The sequence below is a fragment of the Mus musculus genome, chromosome 4, assembly GCF_000001635.26.
Source record: "Mus musculus strain C57BL/6J chromosome 4, GRCm38.p6 C57BL/6J".
Classification (NCBI taxonomy): domain Eukaryota; kingdom Metazoa; phylum Chordata; class Mammalia; order Rodentia; family Muridae; genus Mus; species Mus musculus.
In genome coordinates, this window is record NC_000070.6 from 34,383,207 (window position 1) to 34,396,222 (window position 13,016).

At 42.5% G+C, this 13,016-nt stretch overlaps 1 pseudogene; it reads right to left on the bottom strand.

The window, feature by feature from the left end:
• On the bottom strand, positions 6,178–6,757 carry Gm12754 (predicted gene 12754; annotated as a pseudogene).

Genomic DNA, 13,016 nt, shown 5'->3' on the forward strand with positions numbered 1-13,016 from the left:
TTGGATTAAAAAATCTATGGTTGTTGGTCAGTTAGGGCTGAAGAGTCAGCTTTGATTAATAAAAAAATCAACGTTATTTACCTATGATCTTCTAGGAAGTATTTCCTCTGAGTGAGCTCATAGAAGCTGTGGTTGAGCTGTGGTGATCTGAGTAAGAATGGTTCCCATTGGCTCCTATATTTGAATGTTTGATTCTCACTTGATGGAGTGTTTAGGAAGGATTAGGAGGTCTGGCCTTCTTGAAGGAGGTGGGCTTTGAGGTTTCAAAAGCCTGTGACAGGCTTTTGATAGACAAAGTTTATCTCTGTCTCTGCCAGTGGATTAGGATAGAGATCTCTGTTACTGCTCCAGTTTCATGGCTGTGTGCTTCCTGATCATAGACTAACCCTCTAAGACTATAATTAAGTCCCCAGTTAAATGCCTTTTTAAAATAAGAGTTGAGTCTCTTTACAGTGACAGAACTTTAACCAAGACACCCATCAAAACATCTGTGCTGTCCAAGTTCTTGTATGTGTAATCCTTCATTTTGACTTACCAGGGGCTACACTCTTAGAAAAAACTGACTCTCTCTCTCTTTCAACAGCTAATAATTGCCAATAGCTCCATGGATAGGACTGGGATTTCCTGACCAATTCCCATCTCCATGGTGGGATATGGCCTGGCTGGGGTAGACAATGGAGGCCTGGCATTTGACATTTTAGAGGAAAGTGGCAACTCTTTTAGAACCATTTGTATGATATACTTAATATCTGGTTAGCTGGGGCTGAAGACTCCGCTGTGATCAACAGGAACTGAGCACCACCGCAGCTTCACGAGCACGGTGGATGCTCACTAGCTGGGACTGAACAAACAGCTGAGACTGATAGAACAGCATTACTGATGTCACATCTTATAGAAAGCATTTCTTCTGAATCAGCACAAGGAAGCTGTGGTCCAGGGAGGCCCAGGCTGCATCTCAAACTGGAAAACAAACGTGGCCTTATGAAAGAGCCGTCAACATGGTACTGATTTTGAAGGCATGAAGGGGTCTTGAGATGTTGCTGAGACTTGACATCACAGTTCCTGAAGAAAGGCTAGCAGAAGCTATTGGTGAAGAACAAGCCTTATTTGCTATTGGTGAAGGATCAGCCTTATTTGCAGACCTAATGCCTTTGTGTATTTTACATTGGGATAATAACATAAGACCTTGGAGACAAGAAAGGAACAGTTATGGTTTCATAGTGATATGTTAGTGTGTCAAGCTGATAAGGAGTAGACTTGTGATAGTTAATCTTTGTTGTCACCTTGGTACACCCAGATAAAGGTAACCTCAGTCAAGAATTGCCTCCACCAGCTTGGCCTGTGGACACATCTGTGATGCATTTTATTAATTGTCATTTGATATAAAAGGGCCCAGACCACTGTTGGCAATACAATTCCAGGCAGGTTGGTCCTGTGCTGTGTAAGAAATGCAGCTGAATGTAAGTCAAGGAGCAAGACAGTAACAGAAAACACTGCTTTTCGGTGTTTTCTACTTCAAGATCCCTCTTGGAACTCCCACCCTGGCCTCCCTTAAGAATGGACTGTAATCTGTAAGATGCAATAAACTCTTCCTTTCCCAAGTTGGTTTTAGTCAGTATATTATCACAATAGAAAGTGAACTGGGGCAGTAATGGTATCTAGAAAGAAAAACAATTATAGAAGAAATTCCCTTAAAATTACATAATTGTTGTATGTTTTTAAAATATGAGCAATGAGTCCAAGGAGAAAAATTAATTCATCACTTATTTCTATGTAGTTCAGATGAATATAACTACAAAAATCATTATACAGTCAAGTAGTGAAGGCACACAACTTTAATCCCAGCACTGGGGAGGCAGAGGCAGGCAGATCTCTGAGTTCATGGCCATTCTGGTCTACAGAGCAAGATTTCCAGGACAGCCAGGGCTACACAGAGAAACTCTGTCTCCAAAGAGAGAGAGAGAGAGAGAGAGAGAGAGAGAGAGAGAGAGAGAATGAGAGAGAGAACGAGAGAGGGAATGAGAATCAGTATTATTAGTGGACAACAGAAGACCAGAAATACTGTTTTTCCAAGTCCACTCCGATCCCATTCCTAAAGAAACTGAATAGGCAGAATTTCCCATGCAAGCCTCTGCAATGCTGGCCAGACTGGAGTGGTGCATTATGGGTTAAGAGTGCTTAATGCTCGTCCAGAAAACCCTAGTTTGGTTCCCAGCCCCAAGTTCAGGCACCTCACAACGTGTAACTCCAGCTCCAGGACACGTCAAAAAATTTTGATCATTTTAAAAGACATATAGTAGAAGATTCTAGTGGTTACTCTACATTACAGGTGCTTTGCCTGAAAAAGGAAAAAAGGGGGGGGGGCTGATTCGGGGTTTAGCCATTACATTATAAGATGACAACAGCATCCACTCTCAGTCTTTACCACTTCCAATAAAATCTGATTTCCCTCAACATTTACATCTTGTATTCTTCCTAGTTTTGAGAGTTTGCATTTTTCAAATTATTTTATTTATTTACATTCGAACATTGCCCACCTCCTGGTCCCCCCTCCCTATTGTCTCTAAGGGGATGCTCTCCTTCTTCCCAACCCTACCTCCTGGGCATCCCCCTTCCCTGGGGCCTTAAGTCTTTCTAGAGAAGTAGGTAAATTGTCTCCAATCAGACAAGGCAGTCCTCTGCTATATATGTGCAGGGGCCTCGGACCAACCTGTGTTGGTAGCTTAGAATCTGGGATCTCCCAGGGGTACAGATTAATTGAAACTGTTGGTCTTCCTATGGGGGTTCCTTTAGCTCCTTCAATCCTTCCCCTAACTCTTCCATGGGGGTCCCCGACCTCAGTCTAATAGTTGGCTATATGCATCTGCATCTGTCTCAATCAGCTGCTGGTAGAACCTCTCAGAGGACAGCCATGCAAGCACAACATAGCATCAGTAATGTCAGGCTTTGGTGCCCACCCATGAGGTGGATCCCAGGTTGGGACAGTCACTGGAGTGTTTGCATTTCAAAATGACATCAAGAAGAACCCGCCACAAGGGTAAAAATGTCCAGGTTTGGGAAAGAGGGCAACTTGCACAAGTCACCTGATTTTCTGAATGTTTCCAAGCCAGATAGATGTACTCAAATACAACACCTGAACAACAGTACAGACACCGTGTGTTATATGTGTGCATAAAATCCCGATTTACCCTCCAAACTATAATAGATTCTCAATGAGTACATGATTCTAAATGCTAAGGAGAAGAGAAGATTAAGAATAGGCTAGGGACTACATTTAGGTGTAATGAATAGAGGGGGAAACCCATGTCATTTGAGATAGTATTCACATTGCAACCGTTGCTAAGGAAACCACTTCCTATTCATGCACTGCACATAGTTCCCTTTTTTATTGTTACAAAGTGCACAATGTGACAATTAAATCATGAGAATGAGAGCCTGGTAATATACTTGGAAGATAGTCAGAGCTCTAAAATAACAGGAAAGTCATTAATGGGGTTGTCTTCAGGACTAGAGACCAAGGTGCACTTATCACAGAAAATCCTACTTCCTCTCTTTAGTAGTCACTGCACAGCCCAAGCTACAGGGCAAATCTCTTCGCAAACACCATAGAATACCAAAGAGGTTTCTTTCTGTGCCTCTCCATCAAGCAGGGTGGTAGAAATTATCCCTCACAGGGAGCAGGCAGAACATTCCTGCAACCCACGAATACCATTAAGATTAGAAAAACTTACCAAGGCACCATGGCTACTTCATTGCAAATCTTTCTGATACCCAACATGGGAAAGATAATTCAGGGATCAGAAACCAGAAGTGAGACAAGTCCTGGAGGTCTCTAAAGTTAAACTTGCCCTATATCACAGAATTTCACAGAACGTTTCCTTTTTATTCATATCATAGACCTGGGCAGTCTTGACTTATTGCTTAATCCACCAATAATATTTATGCAGCACTCACTATGGCCGAAGCAACACTGGAGACTTCACCTCACTGAAACAAACTTGATGGCAGTACTTGTTCTAGTCTCCAAACACGGGAGGACTGGTAGCACCATGTCCTCAAAGCTTTTCTTTTCTTTTTGTGAATGTATCCATTTATTTGGTTATTTATATCCTAAGTGCTGTCCTCCTCCCCGTTACCCCTCACTGAGACTCTTCCCACAGATGCACCTCATCTGGCAGAGACTTGATGCACCAGGGTCAGGGAACACTCAGGAAGGGCCCAAAGCTTTTCTTAAGGTTCCAGAAACTAACGCCCTTTCTTTTCCCCTACTCATTTCAGTTTCTTCTCCCCCTGCTTTTATTTGCTGAGTTATCACGCAACAGACAGCCCTAAGCAGAAGACAATAGCCGAGAAACAATAAAAAGAAGGACATTGACTTTGACGAGGTAACAGGATTGATGAGTTAATTATGGAAAAGATGACTCACGCCAATTTTGTTTCTTGCTGTTTAAAGTCCAAGTTATACCTAGTTACGGCTCACAAGTGTAAATGCGGCACTTGAGAAACAGAGGTAAAAGACTTACTGAGAGTTAGTCAAGAATAAGACACCTTCTTTTCAAGAAGAGAGAGAAATCAAAATGAATTTAAAGAATTAAGCTTGATTGGATTACCTAATTCTTCCCCAGCTCCAACGAGAAATTCTTTGGGCTTCTTTACTCCTTGAAATGGAGGCATTTTCATAGATGGCTCTTAGCATCCTGATACTTATTCAACCGTCTGTTAAGAGTCCATCATACTAGGGCAGTAGCCCTATTACCATACTGTCAAGAACCTGTGAGTCCTATCACATTCCAAACTTCAGTCATCAACCACTGACTCATAAAACAACAACACACTCGCACGCACGCGCACACACACACTCACACACACATACACATGCACACTACAAAATACCTCTGCTTCAACCTTCTGGATTTTTTTTAATTCTAAGAATTATGTTCTTCAAGAAAAAAAAATTACACACTTGAAAGTAAATCTAATTTCACTGGGCTGAATTTATTTTTCCTCTTTGTGTTTCCAAGCCTAGATATGGGCCAATAAAATGAATTCCCTTTTTCAGCATACTGGACAACTTCTTGATGTAGGAGGACATCCTGGATGGTAAGGCAAATAAGGGTCAAAGTTGTGTCCAGCTCCTTAGCTCTTCTATCCCAGTGCCTTTCACATAATAATATCTGTAACCATGACACTATCAACGGTTTGTTCAAATATATTTCTAATAATTTCTAATCATATCAAGAAAGGCCTCACCAGCCGGGCGTGGTGGCGCACGCCTTTAATCCCAGCACTTGGGAGGCAGAGGCAGGCGGATTTCTGAGTTCGAGGCCAGCCTGGTCTACAGAGTGAGTTCCAGGACAGCCAGGACTATACAGAGAAACCCTGTCTCAAAAAAAAAAAAAAAAGAAAGGCCTCACCAAGCCCTACTCCTTGTAAGCCTAATCTTTGAGGTGATGCAATATTCTGAAAATATCCCTTACACAAGAGACTGAAACTTAAGACTGAAGTCACTAAGGCTTAAGACTGCTGGCCTACTATGTACTCAAACTGTTTGTTTAACCTGAGTTTGATGTATCAATCAAACTTACGTGCCTTGGATTTTCTATACAATCATCTTAAACCTGAGCTAACACCTAGCTGTAATTTTATGTTATGTGCTCTTCTTTGCCCCTGAGAGAGATGATGCATATAAATCATTTGCTGAAAGTAGCAAATACAGAAACTGAAAGCCACTTCCTAAAATCTACCATGAAGGCTGAAGCATGGATACTAGCTGATAAACAATGATGTTTCTTATCTGGGCCAGTTGAGATCAGCTGGAGTCACTGTCTTAATCCCTTGTAAATCTCCGTTATAGATTTCTGTAAATTATCCCATTCCTCCCCCACACCACACTGTGATGTTATCTATGTCATCCAATAAATACAGAGAGAAGCCTTTTGTTAGGGACAGACACATACACAGGCACGGGACAAGCAGGTTCGGACAACAGCCTTTGGGCAGTCACATATTCAGGCAGAAAGGGGAAGACATGGGAAGCATAGAGAGTTCCATCTGGATTCCAGGAGACGGGTGCCCTTATTCTTTCTTTTGTTTTATTTTTTGTTGTTTGCTTGTTTGGTTTGGTTTTTTTCAGTTCCTCCTTTTGATGACAAAAGACATCACACAGACAAAAGACATTACACAGCAACTTGTCTTCTGGCTTGTGGAAGCAGTAGGCCAGACAACACTTGCCACAGTAACGCCCGTGTTAGTCATGAAAACTCCAGCACCACGCTCATCAGAATGACACTCTCGACAAGGTTGGCTGATTCTGCCATTTTCATCCACCATATAACATTTCAGCACAGCCAACTTAACCTTCTTCATCTTATGATTATTCTTCTTGGGAATGGTGTAAGACCTCTTCCTCCTCTTTTTAGCACCACCATGAAATCTCAACACAAGATGAAGGGTGGACTCCATTTGAATGTTGTAGTCAGACAAAGTACGGCCATCTTCCAGCTGCTTACCAGCAATGATCAACTCTGCTGATCAGGCAGAAGTCCTTCCTTATCCTGGATCTTCGCCTTTGCATTTTTTATAGTGTCGGAAGGTTCAGCCTCAAGCATGATGGTCTTCCCCACATGAGACTTCACAAAAATCAGCCTCGCGGTGGTAGCTCCACCTGCATTCAAAAAGAGGTGGATTAGACCCAATGACACTGATGAGAGTGACTCATAAGGCCACAAACCAAAGCCAGGCCACAGGGCACACACTCCTCTTATTACTCTCTTCGTGTGACACTGGTCACTAGGGGTTAATCATTAATGTAAATAATACATGCACATCTTGAGCTTGCAATTGAGAGAAATAAACTACCTCCTTTAATATATATATATATATATATATATATATATATATATATATATATAATTGATTCTTTGTAAATTTCATATCATGCATCCCAATCCCACTCACCTCCCCCTCAAAAGAAAACAAAAAATAAAAAACAAAACAAACAAACAAAAAAGCAAAATCTTGTGATCAAAGCTGCAGTGTGTCACGCTGTCACACAGTACATCCTTTGTGCAGTGCAGTGTCATGGGTAGGGGGGAGATATTCCTCCATTCCCCACCCTACCCCTCACCACTTGCAGCAGGCAGGAGAGCTGGTCCTGAGGGCCTACACACACCATCACCACCAGAGTCAGCTCTACTCTGCTGCCCAAGCAAGGTGCAGGGCCCACTCTTCCAGATGCTGCAGTCAGAGAGAAATAACCCTCCAGTCTTATAAATTATCAAGTCCTAGGATTTCTGTTGTAGCAGCACAAAATGGCAACACAAAATATTTTCTCTAGAAGAGGGACTAGTTGGAAAGAAGGGTTCAGCAAGAATAGTAATGACAAAAAGGAAGTAGTGAGGATGAGCATAATCAAAAATATGTTATATATGTATGTGTGAAATTTTTATCATGAAATCCACTAAGATAGTAACGATTATATGATAATAAAATGATGCAAAACACATCCTTATGATATCAATAACTAATGTTTATTAAGTTCCATGTTCTTCGTCAAATAAGCTAATGCATTTATTTGATTATTTTTTCTACATCTCAAGAGGGGAAAATAAATAAGCTGTTTCCAATGTAAACATTATTTCTTTGAAATTAGCTCATTTGACTTTCCATCATTTTGTAAAAGATTATATTGGGTTAAAGTACTTGCTGTACAACTCTGGTGACCTTGTTTCACACCTGGAACCCACATAAAAATCTAGATATAGTAACATGCATCAGTCATCCCAATACTTCTATAGCAAGACAGAAGACAGAGACAGGAAATTGGTCAAAAACTCCCAGGCGGCATAGCAGGAGAAAGCAGAGAGACCTTGCCTCAAGTCAAGTGGAAGAAAATACCATTCCTTGTCTGAAAAACTGTCTTCTGATCTCTATGTGTACTACAGCACACACAGAGACATGTACACATATGTTCGCACACATACATACATACATGTGTGCACAAACATACCTACAGTCTTTAATTAAGAAAGAAAAGCAGGAAGTGATTATATTAGACTCAGGCCTTCTAGGCTGATGAGAAGGTTCAGAGCAGGATACATTCTGCCAAATCAAGCAACCTGAGCTCACCCCCAGAAAAGAGAGAACGGAGATATCCGCATACACACGTGATAAACTAATTAATTAACTAATTAACTTATTAAGTATACAAAAAATTAAAAACTACAGCTTCTGGACTCTTGCTATTATAATTCATTTGGAAGTAAAGAAACATAGCTTCGCTTTTCCTCAGAAGTCATTATCCATTCCGCTTATTCATTTTATATAGAATATTTTTTTAAATGACACAGTCGTCACATAAAACAAGAAAATGCTAATTAATATCTTCCGTAAGAAAATAATAATTTGAGGCTGGGCATATAGCCAGTGGCAAACCAGTTGCCTAGCTAGTGTTCATGAGGCTCTGGGTTTAGCCATGGTATCAAACTCCCTCTTCTGGCCTCTGTAGGTACTGCACGCCATGTGGCAGAAACCCACATACACACACATAATAAAAAAGAAATCTTTCTAAAGGTAACCATGAAAAGAGTACCTTACAGGTTTTACTGTTTCTGTTTGGGTTCACGCTAAGGAAGGGAAGTCAGCAGTTTGGTCAGGTTCACATGATTTAGCAAATGCATATGATCTGATAGTCTTGGACCTGACCATAATCAAAATGGAGATCAAGAGAATCTACGAGCATTGAGATAACAGCTTACCTGACCCAAGAATGGAGGGAGAAGGCATTGTCAAGAGAAGGAGGAACAGATGAGTCCTCAGACTGGGTGGCAATGAGTAGAGTAGAATTTGACATGTGTACTGGCTAGTTTTGTGTCAACTTGACACAGCTGGAGTTATCACAGAGAAAGGAGCTTCAGTTGAGGAAATGCCTCCATGAGATCCAACTGTAAGGCATTTTCTCAATTAGTGATCAAGGGGGAAAGGCCCCTTGTGGGTGGTGCCATCTCTGGGCTGGTAGTCTTGGGTTCTATAAGAGAGCAGGCTGAGCAAGCCAGGAGAAGCAAGCCAGTAAAGAACATCCCTCCATGGCCTCTGCATCAGCTCCTGCTCCCTGCCCTGTTTGAGTTCCAGTCCTGACTTCCTATGGTGATGAACAGCAGCATGGAAGTGTAAGCCAAATAAACCCTTTCCTCCCCAACTTGTTTCTTGGTCATGCTGTTTGTGCAGGAATAGAAACCCTGACTAAGACAAATTGGTACCAGGAGTGGGGTATTCCTGTGACAACCTGACCATGTTTTGGGGAGGTCTGTGGAAGGACTTTGGAACTTTGGTCTTGAAGATCCATTCGTTGTTAAGAGCTCTGTGGGATGTTGTGTGGGAGCTTGGAAGATAATGTTGAGAACAGTGCAGAAGATGGAGGCCTGGCTTGTGAAATTTCAGAGGGAAAATTAAAGACTCTTTTCAGGGCCATTGCTGTTTTGATTGTGAAGATTCTGTAGTTCTGGTTAGCTGGGGCTGAAGAATCAGCTGTGATTAACAAGATACCAGAACTACTAAAGCAAAAACTTTACATTACTGGGACTATTGATGCTGGTTAGCTGGAGTTAAGAAATTAGCGGTGATTAAGAAGAGACCAGCATCATTGAGGTGACATCTTCTGGGAAGTGTTTTCTGAAAGCACAAAGAGGCTGTGTTCCAGAGATAGCCAAGGTTGTACTCCTGCTGCAGCAGGACTTGGTAATATGTAAGGGTCACCCAGGTGGTACTGGTTTTGAAGGCATGAAGGGGTCATGCAGAGCAGCTGAGGCTCGGCACTGTGAGAGGCCATGGAAGGCCATTGGTGACGGTGCAGCCTCAGTTGCAATTGAAGGCCCAGGACTGAAGGGACCATGCAGTGTTTTGGAGATGCCAGTACCATGAGATGACCACCAAGAGCAGCAGCAGCAGTGGAGTACAGGCATCTGGAGCCTAGAGGATGACGCCTGTGCTACAAAGGGCATGGCTGGAGAAGTGACCCAAGCCCTTGGAGGAGCCCAGAAGATCGTGAGTTGGATCCCAGACATTGGATGGTTGGAGATTGATTTTTGCTTTGATTGTGACTGTGCCCTGATATTTTCCCTCTTGAAGGAAGAAACTGTTTTAGTGGAGCCCACAGTTAAGAGACTTTTAATTGTAAAAAGAGTTTGGATTTTAAAAGAGATGGATATTTTAAAGAGATTGAAAATTTAAGAATATGTAAAGACTGTGGGACTTTTAAAGTTGTTTAGATCTTGGGGATGAATAAGAATGTAAGGGTTGAGGCTTACTAGTGATGTGTTTGTGTGTCAAGTTGACAAGGGGTCAATTGTACTGGCTAGTTTTGTGTCAACTTGACACAGCTGGAGTTATCACAGAGAAAGGAGCTTCAGTTGAGGAAATGCCTCCATGAGATCCAACTGTAAGGCATTTTCTCAATTAGTGATCAAGGGGGAAAGGCCCCTTGTGGGTGGTGCCATCTCTGGGCTGGTAGTCTTGGGTTCTATAAGAGAGCAGGCTGAGCAAGCCAGGAGAAGCAAGCCAGTAAAGAACATCCCTCCATGGCCTCTGCATCAGCTCCTGCTCCCTGCCCTGTTTGAGTTCCAGTCCTGACTTCCTATGGTGATGAACAGCAGCATGGAAGTGTAAGCCAAATAAACCCTTTCCTCCCCAACTTGTTTCTTGGTCATGCTGTTTGTGCAGGAATAGAAACCCTGACTAAGACAACATGCATTTGCCGAGGAGTATGCAAAACAACTGAACAGAGCCCTGTGGCAAACAGAGAGCACCCTAGGTGACAGTGGAAGGAAGGGAGGAGTTCATGACGTTCTGAGTGGCTGTGTATTGTTTGACGTGGGCACAGCCATGTCAAGAACCAATTCATGAGGCTTTGGTGAAGTTGGCAGGAATTTGATGAAGAGTATCCCCAGGGTGTGGTCAAAGGGATAGCAAAGCTGTCCTCTGGTCTGTGTTAGAATGTTTGCAGTGTGTGAAAGTATGAATGTTCATGAATTATTGACCAATGTGTACAAAAACTAGAAACTACAGCTTTCTCCCTGATGTTCACAGCCTGCCACCTCTCACCTATGGAGGCCTCCTCCAGGGAGTAACAAACCCCTCCCCTGTGCTGCATGTAATAAATGCACTGAGATTCTGGGGTTCTGCAGAGTTGGTGCTACGCCATCAGAGTGTGCACGGTCCACCTGGCAGCAGATTTATTGTACATGTGACTGTGTGTCTGCTCTTTCTTCATTCCCCTAGTGTTCCACTCAGGTCAGTCCCTAAAGCCATGCTGCTCCACTCAGGTCAATCCCTAAAGCCATGCTGCTCCACTCAGGTCAATCCCTAAAGCCATGCTGCTCCACTCAGGGCAATCCCTAAAGCCATGCTGCTCCACTCAGGGCAATCCCTAAAGCCATGCTGGTCATGGCTAGCCCCATACTTAACTCTTCAGTATGACAGTATTTGCCATTTACTGAGTACATATTTGGTTTCATGAATTTTTACATACACAGATATCATCACTCTCTTTTTTTAATCTCATATAGCGGTCTAAAATGCATATTATTGCCACCCTTAACATATCAAGAATCTGAAAGTGGCTAAGTAACTTGTCCACTGCTCAGCGCCTGAGGAGGAATGGCCAAAGCTGGATGCAGCCTGCCAGTGATTTACAATTTCACCACACCATGTCTTGCTACTTCAACCCACATTAGCTTTCTGAGATGTAACTATTTCTCTTCATCTTTCTCAACAAATATCTTCAAATGAAAAGAAAAGTGGGGCAGAGACTTTTCTAACTTTGATAGTTCTGTCATGGCTTGGCCAATTAGTGCTGGCAGGGTGCTTTGAAAACATCTGAAACTGTAAGTCCCAAACAACTCCTCTGTAAGTAGTCTTGGTCGTGGGTCTTATCACAGCAATGGAAAAGTGACTAATGAAGCAGATCTGGCTTCCTCATAGCATGCAAACACACACACACACACACACACACACACACACACACACCACACCACACCTCCCTAAACAATGCACCCAGCAATCTCAAAATCCCTTGAGCCCCTACCTGCATCAGGCTACACACATATTCACTGCTGCACAATAAGAAAGGTTTCCCCGGTCCAAGGCCTGACACTATTACTTAGGCTATGGAGCGCTCACAAAAAATGGGCCTAGCATGACCTCACTCTGGAAGACCCAACAAGCAGCTGCAAGAGTCAGATGCAGATATTTGCACCCAACCAACCAATGGACAGAAGATCTGACCTCTGTTGTTGAATTAGAGAAGGCTGAAGAAGCTGAGGAGAAGGGCAATCCTATAAGAGGACCAGCAGTCTCAATTAATGTGGACCCCTGAGATCTCTCAAACACTGGACCACCAAATAGACAGCATACACCAGCTGATATGAGGCCCCTAACACACATACAGTAGAGGACTGCCTGGTCTGTGTTCATTCAGAGATGATGCACCTAACCCTCAAGAGACTAGAGGCCCCAGGAAGTTTAGAGGTCAGGTGGGGGTGGGGACATCCATGTGGAGATAGGGGCGTGGGGAGGAGGTGTGGGGTGTGGAACAGTTGAAGGATGGATGGGGGAAGGAGGAATAAAATATGGAGTATAAAAACATTAATTAATTATTTATTTTAAAAAAGAAAAGTTTTCCCCACCCCTAAAAACAATAAAACATAGACAGTTTCTATTCAATTACATTTCCAATGTATCCAGTACAAAGAATGGAGAGGCTGATCTAACCTAGACTAGATTTGGGTGCATTGACAGCAAGATAAAATTGTGTCGTCAAATAAAGTGATAGAAGATGTTTTAGTGTCATTTCTGTTGCTATGATTTAAAAAATTCCTGAAAATCAACCACACTCTAGGATACACTTGTTGACCAACAACAAGAATAGTTCACCAACATAGAATAGATGACCAGCTCTTGCTGTTGTTGTTGTTGTTGTTGTTGTTGTTGTTGTTGTTGTTGACGGTGGTGGTGGTGGTTGG